The following is a 13,295-nucleotide window of genomic DNA, read 5'->3' as shown; positions in this document are numbered from 1 at the left end:
ATCTGATAGCTGGGAAATGAACAGATATGACATGCCTGCAGACCTAATAAACAGCACCTTTGCAACCTCAGTGCAAGACAAGCAGCAGCTTGTTTTGCTTTGTGATGCTCCCTCTGGCCCGTGTTGGAGTGAGGTTCAGGGCCTCCAGAGTTAATCCTAACCAGTCTCAGACTGGATCTAAGTTGGCCATGATGGGAAGAATAGAGGCTAAGGGTGACATCCCAGAGGTCTTTCTCTCAACCCACTTCATAGAACAGGGGTGGGCAAACTTTTTGGCCCGAGGGCCACATCTGGGAATAGAAATTGTATGATGGGCCATGAATGCTTACAAAATTGGGGTTGGGGTGCAGAAGGGGGTAAGGGCTCCGGCTGGGGATGTGGGCTCTGGGGTGGGGCTGGGGATGAGGGGTTTGGGGTGCAGGAGAGTGCTCTGGGCTGGGATTGAGGGGTTTGGAGGGTGGGAGGGCGATCAGGGCTGGGGCAGGGGGTTGGAGCATGGGGAGAGGCTCAAGGGTGCAGGCTCAAAGCAGCGCATACCTCAAGTGGCTCCCGGAGGCAGTGGCATATCCCTTCTCCAGCTCCTACGCGGAGGCGCAGCCAGGCAGCTCTGCACACTGCCCCATCCACAGGCACCGCCCTTGGAGCTCCCATTGGAGTGCGTAGGAGCTGAAGCAGGACTATGCCGTGGCTTCCGGTCTATAGTTTGCCCACCCCTGTCACAGAAGGCAAAAAACTCTACTATTCTATCCAGGAAATGAAAAGGTAGATTCCTCCAACCAGTGCACTTCCAACTGGCTGAGCTGAGAGTTGGGAATATTTTAAAATCTGTGTTTGCATCTTCACTGGAAATATGAGCTGTGGCCCCCCACCCATTCTGGGTGAAGTACTCAAGGTGAGATCCTAGTTTGGAATGTAAAAAAGAGACCTTGCTGTTTGGATCAAGATGGGTCACTGCATGGTAGGAGCTGTAGTCTCCACAAGCTGCACCTTCCTCTTAAAGATGAGCCTTGAAATCTGCTTCATTGTATGATGTGTATCCCTTGGGCTCCTTTCAAACTGCAAATCCAGCCCATGAACGGGCAAAGTTTGAGTGTTTGGAAATCAGCCTAGAAATGAGTAAAACTGAAGGGGAACAAAGGCCTGAATGGATCTGCTGGGAAAGGGTAAAGGTCCCCTGTCAAGACACACAACTGTGTAAGACATTGGGCCGAATTCTGCCCTCACCTTGGTGTGACTCCACTGAAATCAGTGACGTTGCACTAGTATAACTGAGAGCAGAATCCGGTGCATTGCCTGGGGCAGAGCTGTCTGTCCCAGGAATGCTAAAATATTCCATCCCCTGGCAAGCAAGAGAGCCAGAAAGAGACAGACAACAAGAGAGAACGGGCCAAGGGAGAGAGAAGAGAGAGTGACCATCTGGGTGGCTAATTATTTTCAGGGCAAGGATGGGGAATTAGGGAACTAGCTCTCTTTTTTACGGTATGCTCCTTCAGCGCTGTGATGCAGAAATGCTGGCTCTGGGGGTTCAGCAGTGCAGTGGGGGATCACTCCAACCTCTTTGTGGATGGGTCTTGAGTAGCTACTTGGATTTCCAGGGCAAACCTTGGATATTAATATGCAGATGGTGGATGCACAGGATATATACTTTCCAAAGAGCCTGGAAAAGCAGCTTTCCTCTCTACCTTGCTTAAGAGCAGCTGTAGATATTCCATTCTGCTTGTTTACCTTGAGAGCAGAGATAGGAATTGGTCTGGGGTGTTTCCTTGCTAAAGAACTATACTTTTAATCACCTTTTTGTTATTTACTTGGTTTCTCCAGCCTCCGTGCAATTAGAATTTGGATCCATTTCCTTGGAGAATAAGCTATAGGTACAAACAGTAATTTTAAACATAAGGTTGTATCCGAGTAATGAGAGCCTGAGTTTGACAGCATGGTCTTTGTAACCTCCCCAGGAAAATAAAAGGGAAACAATAAACATGAGACAATAAACATAATCTTTAACAGGAAACAATAAACATGAGATTTCTCAGAAGCACTTAAGCAGCATGTACAATATCAACAGTCATTTTGACCTGCAAACCTAACCTTGGTTTTGCATATAATTATACCAAACTCAATAGACAGTGACCCTTAACAGGCTGTAATGAAGTGTGTGTGGGTACCTCTGTCAACTACTGGAAGGAACTGTTCAACTGTGTGTCATACACACTGTACTGCTAACGCCAAGTGAAAAATCACCTGTAGATTCTCCTTTGGTGGTAGAGACTTGTATTACTGGACCAGGTGAGGCTGCTCTATCCCTGCTGTTACTGTAATGTTCTGAGAGGCTATAGTGATAACCGTGAGAGATCAGGCTGGTGAAACCCTCCCAGTTTTTTCTGGTATAGTTTTTTTTTTTTAATATTAAAGGAAATATCTTGGGAACCTTCATGCTTTTAAAAGACACTGACATTGCTCTGCTTATGGGTATCCTGCTAGAAAGCACAAGGGAATATATAATTCAGGAGACTTCAACTGAGGTGTGAACACAGTCCAAATCACCTCCAGCCAAACAGTTTGCCTAGGAGGCAAAAAGGCCCTCTTTGTAAAGAGTTTGCAGTAGGATTATGTCCAGCTGGGCATCAGTGGGAAGATAAAAACGCAGGACTACACAGTGGAACATGCTTACAGAGAACTTGGCCACTGTCAAATTGCTTTTAATCATGGCTACGTTGGAGAATTGTGTCAAACTATCCCCAGTGTTGCTAACCCATTGATTCTGCTCCAGTGGCATTGGGAGCCCTCGTGCAGATGGATTTCTGACTCCTTTTCAGCAGTGTGCTAGTTAAACCTTCTCTGAGCAGTGTTAATTGACACGGAGCTGAAACTGGCTACGAAAGCCAGAGCGTGGTCTGTTCTGAAGCTGCCAAAGTTGCTAACACTGGTGATGCTGAGTTGAGGTTCTCCAAGGTAGGAGTATTTTGAAAAGCTCCTTAATGTAGAGAAGGCTTTAGAGTGAAGTGGAGTCAATATCCCAGATTGTTTCAGGGGAGTGCAGCTTCACGCTGCTTATGAGGAAAGTCCCCCTCTTCGGTCTACCAATATTGCTTTCTCCCATGCTTATGGATAGCATGGTCTAGTGTCCAATTCTTATAATGCAGCAATTATTGCCTCCCAAATAAGTAGTAAGTGCTGCACTCAAAGGAGCATGTCACCTCCCCCTCCTCTAGTGTTCTGGCTGGCTGGAGAAGGACTGGGAAGTTTCCACTCTTTCACTAGGAGAAGGGTAGAAGGAATCCTAAGGTCTTGTCTACTCTGGGATTTTAGCCACTGGTGCAAATTCCTAGTTTAGACATGCTTTTCACTGGGTGAGTTTACCTTGAGTTAGGTCTTGTTGTAGCGGCTATCAGGAGAGGAGAGAAGAAAAATTAGTCTGTTTTCTCTGTATTGGCTCTTGACTCCATTCCCCCAGCTTCCAATGTCTCTAGAAACGGCAGGGGGGTAAGGAGAGAGCTGACAACCACAGCACTTTGCAGTTATATAGAACTTTTCATCTGAACATCTCAAATAGTTTAAGAAACCTTAAGTAAGCCTCTCAACATGTCTGTGAGGCAGGCAAATATTATCATCTGCATTTTGCAGATAAGGAACCTAAAGCACAGAGAGATTTAGAGCTTGTCTGTGCTTTGGGGTGTGTTTTTTGTTTTGTTTTGCACAAGTGTAGCTACACTGACATAGCTGCACAAGTGCAAACCCTTGTAAATTTACTGCACCAGAATAAAAAAGGCATGGAGATATAGCTGTGTCTGTATAGATCGTTAAAAGTGTGCCATCTACTAGCACAAAAGAATATGTAACGTTCATAAATGTGTAGAACCAATAAAGTTGCTGTTGTGCACTGCAACTGGCTTCTGTATTACACATCTTGTACCAGCATACTTTCTACCCTGGTGCAGTGTGTCTAAAGGAGGGGATTTCACCAGTATAAATACATTGGTGTAGTGCAAAAATCCCCAATGTAGACAAGCCCTTTCGGCTAGATTCTGATTCCCTTACTGACCCTGAGCAGCACTTTTCATATGACCCTACTGAAGTCAAGTGCTATTCTGCATGTGTAAAGGAATCAGAATCTGGCTTTTAGTGATTTACCTCTGGTCACACAACAAGTCCGTGGCAGAACCCAGATCTCCTGACTCCCAGTCCAGGGCTGGACTAGAACACTGTCATGCAGTGGGTAAAGGTAACTTCAAGATGGATGGCAAAGGTTGGAAAGCACATCAAAAATAGAGATTAAAAAAATGAAGCCAGCACAAGACTAGAACCGGGAAGTTCCTAGCTTGTGAGACTACTAGAAGAGAGAGAGAGAGCAAGGAAGATTAGGGTGACCTAGCGTGAACTGTCATATTCTGAGACTGAGAGTGATAACCAGCAGCAATGCTGCTAGCTGTTAATATTTGCATAAAGATGTGAAGAGATTTCACAAATAGTTGAATGTCTGTGTCAGTTGAGGCTTGACATGACCATCAAGCATGCCTTTGGGCCTGCTCTACCAACCCAGTCAGTGCAGGAGTTGGCATGACTGGAGGGTTGACCTGATGTGCGTCTGTATGCATGCAAACAGCATCTGCATGCTATTCTGAGGCAATAGCATGTATGTTAAGCAAATCATGAAATACTTACAGTCTGAAGTCATAAACAAAGTGTGCAAGACAGCTACTGCCTAAGGAATTTTCCTTAATTTAGGAATTGCTTTGAGCAAACATTATCTCTGCTTCCTGAACACAAGCAAGGCTACTGCCCTGGAAGTAATCTGTATTAGCCTTACTGGAGTGACCACGTTGCCATAGTTACTGTTGGTTTCTGTATACCTAAAGCTTTAAATATTTATTATAATTAAATGTTTTCTTCCCACCACACCCCTCATTTAAAAATTCTCTGTGAGATGTGACATGAATTGTAATCCTCTTTCCCACCCCCTTTTTTATTGTTTTGTTTTGTGGAATCTCTACCTATCTTAGATTCTGAAATATTTAGCCAAGATCACTGATTCACGCAGAGATTTGTTCTTCGGATGTTGCTGCTTCTTTTTTTTTTAGTGACGTCTGAATAACAGCCAGTCTTGACCATATTATATAACCCTAACTTCACTTTGTTTTTATTTTGTTCTGTTTTATTCTGAGTGTAATCACATATACGATGGAAGATGCTGACTATTCTCAGATATTTAACTTTGCACAGAGAGAGGATCTTACCTGTTTGAACTAATCTGTCAAAGCAATCAAAATCTGGGCGGTGACACAGCTTGTTATCTGGGGAATTTGACACTCATTCTCACAACCTTGATGAATGTTGAAATGAAAAGCAGCTGCCTTTAGAACTTGTATTTTTCAATTTGGTCATATTCTGGAAATGTAACAAATGCCATTGGGATGAATCTGTTTAAAAATGGCTTTTGCTGCTTTTTTATTTCAGTTGGAGTAAAATGAGTTAATCTATTTGTAAGTTTGTTCTGGACTTTCTAAAAACTTCCAAAGTCATCTGGTTGGATTTTTATTTATTTATTAGGGTATGTCTACACTTACATTTTATAGCGCTCTAACTTGCTTCACCCCCCTGAGTGCAGCAAGTCAGAGCGCTTTAAAGCGCTAGTGTAAATAGGCTCCAAGCGCTGGGAGCTAATCCCCTCCTGGAGGTGGATTACCAGGAGCACTGGGAAAGGTCTCTCCCAGGGCTGGCGCGCGACCACACTCGCACTTCAAAGAGCTGCCATGGGAGCGTTCCCTCGACAGCGCTTTGAAGTTTCCAGTGTAGCCATGTCCTCAAGGCTGTCAACTGCACTTAATTCACATGATTAACCCCAAAAAATTAATTGTGATAAACAAATTAATCGCTATTAATCACACTTATAACAATAGAATACCAATTGAAATTTATTAAATATTTTTGGATGTTTTTCTACATTTTCAATATTGATTTCAATTACAACACAGAATACAAAGTTCACCGTGCTCGCTTTATATTATTATTTTTGATTACAAATATATGCACTGTAAAAATGATAAACAAAAGAAATAGAATTTTTCAACTCACCTCATACAAGTACTGAAGTGCAATCTCTTTATCATGAAAGTGTAACTTACAAATGCAGAATTTTTTTGGTTACATAACTGCACTCAAAAAAAAACCAGTGGAAAACTTTAGAGCCTACAAGTCCACTCAGTCCTACTTCTTATTCTGCCAATCGCTAAGACAAACAAGTTTGTTTACATTGATGGGAGATACTGCTGCCTGCTTTTTATTTATAATGTCATCTGAAAGTGAGAACAGGCATTTGCATATCACTTCTGTAGCTGCTATTGCAAGGTATTTACATGCCAGATATGCTAAACATTCGTTTGCCCCTTCATGCTTCGGCCACCATTCCAGAGGACATGCTTCCATACTGATGATGCTCATTTAAAAAAAAAAACGCATCAATTAAATTTGTGACTGTACTTCTTGGGGGGAGAATTGTATGTCTCCTGCTCTGTTTTACCCACATTCTGCCATATATTTCATGTTATAGCAGTCTTGGATGATGACCAGCATACGTTCATTTTCAGAGCACTTTCACAGCAGATATGACAGAATGCAAAGAAGGTACCGATGTGAGATTTCTAAAAATAGCTACAGCACTCAACCCAAAGTTTAAGAATCTGAAGTACCATCCAAAATCTGAGAGGGACGAGGTGTGAAACATGCTTTTTAGAAGTCTTAAAAGAGCAACACTCTGATGCAGAAACTACAGAACCCAAACCACCAGAAAAGAAAATCAACCTTCTGCTGGTGGCATCTGACTCAGATAATGAAAATGAAAATGTGTCAGTCCGCCCTGCTTTGGATCATTATCAAGCAGAACCCATCATCAGCATGGAAGCATGTCCTCTGGAATGGTGGTTGAAGCATTAAGGGACATATGAATCTTTAGTGCATCTGGCACGTAAATATCTTGCAGAGCCAGCTACAACAGTGCCATGCAAATGCATGGTGACATTGTAAACAAGAAGCAGGCAGCATTATCTCCTGAAAATTGTAACCAACCTTGTTTGTCTGAGTGATTGGCTGACCAAGAAGTAGGACTGAGTGGACTTGTAGGCTCTAAAGTTTTACATTGTTTTATTTTTGAATGCAGTTTTTTTGTACATAATTCTACATTTGTAAGTTCAACTTTCATGATAAAGAGATTGCATTACAGTACTTGTATGAGGTGAATTGAAAAATACAATTTTTTGTTTTTTGCAGTGCAAATATTTGCAATCAAAAATAAATATAAAGTGTGCACTTTATAATAAATGGTATTCTATTGTTTAACAGCGTGATTAATCATGCAATTAAGTTTTTTAATCACTTGACAGACCTACTATTCATTCATACATATTCATACATTCATGCCAGTTCCTTTCGTCTCCATATGTCCAACCACTTATGGCATCTTGACTGATGTCTCAAAGTAGTAGCACAATGTAGTTACATATTTTAAAATGGTTATATGTACAGAATGCGTAAGGACACAGTGGGATTTAAAGATTTCATCAGCCTGACTTGGATGATCATGTTGCTGACTCATGCCAAAACCATGGATGAATTAAGCATGTCATCCCACATGAGTGCCAAAAAGCTGTATCACATCACACCATTATGTATTTGATCTGTGGCACATATATTACAGAAAAACTATGTTACATGTTTCAAAGAGTTCCTAATTTATTTTTACTAGAACTATTTTTTGTATCCCTCCACCTTGTGCTCCAAGCTCCATTAGTACCATGAGATCAGCCATACAGGACTTTGTTGGAGAGAGAAATTATAATTACTACTTTTTAGAAACCTTTAATTATTATTTAAATTAGCTTTCTTTGCCTTGAGAAAGTATATATCAGCATCTGTTTCATTTGTCTGAGCTGCTATGCAGACTGTCAGAAAAATCTCCACCATTGTGTAGGGACTTACCAAGGAGAGGCAGTGTGGTCTAGTTGACAGAACACAGGCCTGGGATCTAGGAAGTCTTTGGTTCTATTCCTAGCTTTGCTACAGGCCTGCTAGCTGACCTTGTGCAAGTCACTGCTCTGTGCCTCAGTTTCCCCTTTTTACAAACAGGGATACTGATATTGCTCTCCTTTGTAAAGTACTATCAGATCTACTGATTAAAAGAGAAAAGTATTATTATATGTATTGCAGTAGAATCTAGAGGGCTGAGCTGAGCGAGGGACTCTGCTCTGCTAAGCATTGTACATACACACAGCGAAAGTCCTTGTGATGAAGAGCTTACAATCTAAATTGACAAGCCAGACAATGTCTGGGAGAAAGGAAGTATTACTTGTCCAGAAGGGGAATTGGGGCACAAAGAGATTCTGGCTCCATTGAAGTCAATGGGAGTTCCACCATTGACTTAACTGGGCGAGGGTTTTACCCAGAGAGTCTGACTTTCACAAAGCATCACAGGAAGCCTATAAAGCAAGGAATTGAACCCAGCTTTCCTGGGTGTCTGTCCAGTGCCTTAATGACAGGTCCTTCCTTCCTCTCAAGCCCTGAGCTATGGATACTTTTCTTCTCCTTGCAGTGTGGTCTCATTGGTTTATTTGCGTGGTTCAGTGGGTTGGTGAGCAGTAACTTTCTTGAGTTGCTAATATTCTTGAATTCAGCTTTTTGTTCTGATGCTGGAGAGGGAGCCTCTCTGTGCCATCACTTTCCACTCTATGCACTTCCTCTACAAACAAAAAATGTGATCCGGACCAGACAAGAATTCACAGGCAGAGTCACTGGCAGATTCCACAATGTCCAAGCTATAAGAAACAGCTGCAAGGTTGGTTGGATGAGTTGCTAAGTGCTCAGTATTAGCTCTGCTTTGTCACTGGAGTAATTCTGCCAGACATTAAATTTTTATATAGAGCAGAATTTACTCTACCCCCTTGTTGCTCCTGATGCTGCAACTAAATGCCTGGACTAAATGGCACAAACAAGCAACAGATTAACCAACAGAGCAGGGTCTGCAGAGATTTTTAAGAACGGACTGGTATTTTTCTGAGCTAAGGGGGTTGAGGTAATATCTTTTATTGGACCAATTTCTGTTGGTGAGAGAGACAAGCTGGCAAGCTTACACAGAGCTCTTCTTCAGGTGACCTGAAGAAGAGCTGAGGAAGAGCTCTGTGTAAGCTTGAAAGCTTCTCTCTCTTGCCAACAGAAGTTGGTTCAATAAAAGATATTTCTTCACCTACCTTGTCTCTCTAATATCCTGGGAGCAACACAGCTATAACAAGACTGCATACTGTAATGGAAGATAATGTATTTCTCTGAACATTTTGTTTTGTTGGCAGCAGACACAGATAACCCCTATGTATTGCTTTGTGTGTTCCTTACCTCCGCAATTGCATGGTCCAGCCAGGGGGTTTCAGCAACTAAGCAACTACTCCGGTTGGAAATGGGAAGACAATTTCATGTCCAGCTAGTTCCCTGTGTGCTTTCTCCCAGATGGTCTCTATCTACCAGTGACAAGGCTGGGCTGATTTCTGTTGCTTCTGTCTGTGCTGCAAGCTCCTTCAAGGAGTCTTTTGGAATAGTAATTCCCTTGTCTTGCGTCAGTGAAAGGCTCAGGCATTCAACTTTCCTGTTAACCTTTAGGCAGAGCTGAGATGTAAAACAAGCAGTCTGGTAACTGCTTAGCAAAAGTTTAAAGCATGATCTACCTGCAGGTTTTTAAAAGGTATGTAAGCACTGAGCAGTGGGATGCAGAAAGCTCAAATTAGCTCCTCCCCATGAGCACTGAATGTTTGCCCACTCCTATCCCCTCTCCTACACATCCTGGACATCTGTTCCAAGGGTTAGGCTGACCAAGACATGGGCCCTCCCAGCTATCAGTCCCTCATTATGAAACAGGTGGAAAGCTCATGAGAAGTTTGTAAATTCCCATGCTCAGTTGGAACGTGGGGGCCTTACAATACTCTGTGTAGAACGCCAGGCTTGCGATGATGCCAGAATACCAGGTTAGTCCTGGTCGCTTACATGTTAACTGATGATTTATTATGACCAGCACAATGCTCAAGACAGCCCTGTTTTCTCATTTCTTTAACTACAGTGTCTTGCTACTCTTTTTTACTCCACAATTGCATCTGTCCACAGTATAATCAATTCTACCTTTCCATCTTCTATCTTTCCCCCAGTTCTTTGCCTATCTGCAGCATACCACCACATTTGAACTTACTGATGGAGTCCAGTCTACAAACCCCCCCATCTCTTTCCGTGTCCCCATGCTATGCTATCTCATTTAACCATCGCTCTCCACTCTAGCTCCATTTACCATAATGAGCCATCATCTGGCTCCTTAATTATTGGCATCATCCCCCATTTCCGCCCCCTCCCTACAGTTGTCACATTACTCATCAAAAAGTCCTCTTTGATGTAAGCACCCTCAGCAGCTACTGCCCCATATTCAGCTTGCAATTTCTAAGCAAATTGCTGGAGACAGAATAATCTCTCCAACTGTCTCCATTTCCACAGTATTCTTGACTCATTCTTAGCTGCTTTGTGCATCGCTGTGAGACTTACTAAATGATGTGAGCTGAGTGATAGTTGATTTATTGAAAGAAGTCAGTTGCCTTTTCCAGTTTGCTGAAGGCCTTGGAGTTGCTCAGGCCAAGGTAAATTTTGTGTTGAAGTATCTTTAGCAAATGATAATGCAAATCATGAAAAACAGAGAGAAGCAAGAACAACATGCTTCCTGCCTGGAATGTCATAGAATATTTACAGTCAGCAACAGACGGTTTAGAGTAGGCACATTCTTTTGTCTCCCCCATCCAAATATATGGCTAGTAGTTCACAGGGTATCCTCATTGGTCTCAGTTCTGTGCATGACACTACTTTTATCTTCTGTCACCTTGAACACTTTGTTGGTGTCTCTGGATCCCTTCTTCTCTGATTTGCCTATAACCTGTTAACTGTTCTTTCTGTGTCTCTGGTGCCTGTTGCACCTGGGCCTCTCAATCGCTCCTCTCTGGAGAGACCTAGAGCTATTCTCAGACCCTTTCCTTCTACATCTACCTCCTCCCAACTGAATGCATCACTTCACAGCACCCAGCTCTCTCCTTAAAATCCTCCCCATCCCAGACTCTGGCCTACCAGCTCTCTCTGTGCATAAGTGCCTGTCTCCATCTGAACTGGCATGTCACAAGTACTTTTTTTGTTTCCCCTCAGGTATGTCTAGCTGTCCTATAACACTTCTCATCTCAGACCTCCCTTTCACCTCTCCGGTCTGTAATGATGGAGGCCTCTCAACCCTATGCTCTCCTTTGCACCTTGGTGTGCTACACTCTGCAACTCTGCCTGCTGTCACTGTCACAACATGGCTTCCTTTGAGTTAGCTCTACTGAATCACTCATTCACGCAGCTGTCACTTGGCTCCTTGATTGCTGCCATTCCCTGCTTGGTGACCTCTCAAAGCCACCTGTCTCGCCAAACTCCTGACTGCTCAGGACAGCAGCACAGCTTCACCATCACGGCACCTCCATTCTCAGAGACCACAGCTGGCTCTCTATCCACTCCTGTATCTGCCACAAAAGTGCTCTCATCATCCTCAAGGCCATTCATATGGACACCCTCTTCTATCTCATGATCACTTCACCCTCTACCAACTTGACTTTATCTTCTGACTTCTCTGTTCCCTCATTCCCTTTTCTTCGTTGGCCACAGTTCCCTAGCTGCTGCTGTACCAGCTATCTGAAATTATTCACTGCCTTCCCTCTGCCTTGCAAACGACCCAATCTTGCAAGGCTGAAGTCAGAGGGAGTTGTGGGTGCTTAACCTCTTACAGTCTGAGGCCCTAATTCCCTACTCTCCATAAAAAATCACCTCCACCCAAGGCCCCGTCTCATTTCACCATCAGTCTCCACTCTGGCTCCTCTTACAACTGCTCAAAACTCACCTCTCCAATGTTGTCCACTAGGGCTGGGTGAGTAACATGCAATGAGTAACTTACTCAGTGTTTAGCCTCTTTTTCTGCTTGCAGAATATCTGTGAGTAGATTACAATCTCCTTCAATGTATTCTACAGAGAATCTAATGAAGGGATCAACTGTGAAGAGTCAAAATTTGAGTTCAGTTGGGATTGGGCATATAAACCATCTCTTCCCAAACCCCCATGCTGTGCTATCTCATTTCATCAGACCTCTCCACGGGAGCTCTGTTTGTCGCAGCCATCACAAACAGTTCCTCCAGCACAAATACTTGCACATATGACTTTAAAAATGTGGAGTTAGTGAATGTGTTTTTTTTGTTTGTTTGTTTTCTGCAACCCAGGGATGCTAATTGTCAATATTATTTGACTCAAAAACGGGAGAAAAAAGCCTGAAAAGGAACTGTTCACTCCAATATAAAATAGCATTTTTACACAAGTCTATTTATTGTGTATATTAAATATGAATTAAATATTTTAAAGTATAGTATGTATTCAGAATCATCTTCCACTGGAATCAGTGGAAAAATAAACAATAGAAGGAGGACCAGTCCTTTAGCATGCCAACACCGTTTCTCTCCTGTGTATTTCCTTACCAGTCACCTGTCGAGTTAATACCCTGATCCTGTAATGAACTCCATGTAATGGACCCTTGAACCCATACAGTGCCCAGCTGATTGATTAGCCAATCAGGAGCAGGGCTCTGCCTATGCAGAGCTCATTATGGGATTGGAGCCTAAATTTGTAAAATGGTTTTGCTTATTTCTGGATTTTATTTGCTTTGGATGATAGGCTAGTGAATTCTACTTTGGTTTATAGTGAGTTTCACTTACCGGACATAACTCAGCACAAGGTCTGAGTTGCAAACACTGCAGGGGAATGTTTAATGCCAAACAAACAACTATTTTCATTGGTATGTTTTTAGAAAAGCACGGAAATGGTTTATTGACATTTAGGTTTTGTAAAACCCTACATTTAGGGTCAGTCTTGACCAGAGTATATCCTCTTACATCACACATTTACCAAACTTTATTTTCCCAAATTACACTTATTGCATGAAATGATACGAATCAATATGGCAAAGGACAATTATTATTGATGAATTAACAGAAATTGTGACAATGCATTGTAAAGGGACATATCTGTAATTTAGATTAGTGATGCTATGTCATGATTTTCAATGTAAAGAGGGAAGGTAAGGTCTAGGCAAGGCAGTGAGCTTTGGGACAGAGCTGAACTGAAACTCAGGAACTCCTGACTTCTAATTACAGTGCTGCAAAATGTAGGGTATAATTTTTTCAGAGCTGTGTTTCTGTGCCTGTAAGACCTGGAAC

This window comes from Lepidochelys kempii, chromosome 7 (assembly GCF_965140285.1).
Source record: "Lepidochelys kempii isolate rLepKem1 chromosome 7, rLepKem1.hap1, whole genome shotgun sequence".
NCBI classification, from domain to species: Eukaryota; Metazoa; Chordata; order Testudines; family Cheloniidae; genus Lepidochelys; species Lepidochelys kempii.
Note: the sequence above shows the minus strand (reverse complement) of the source record.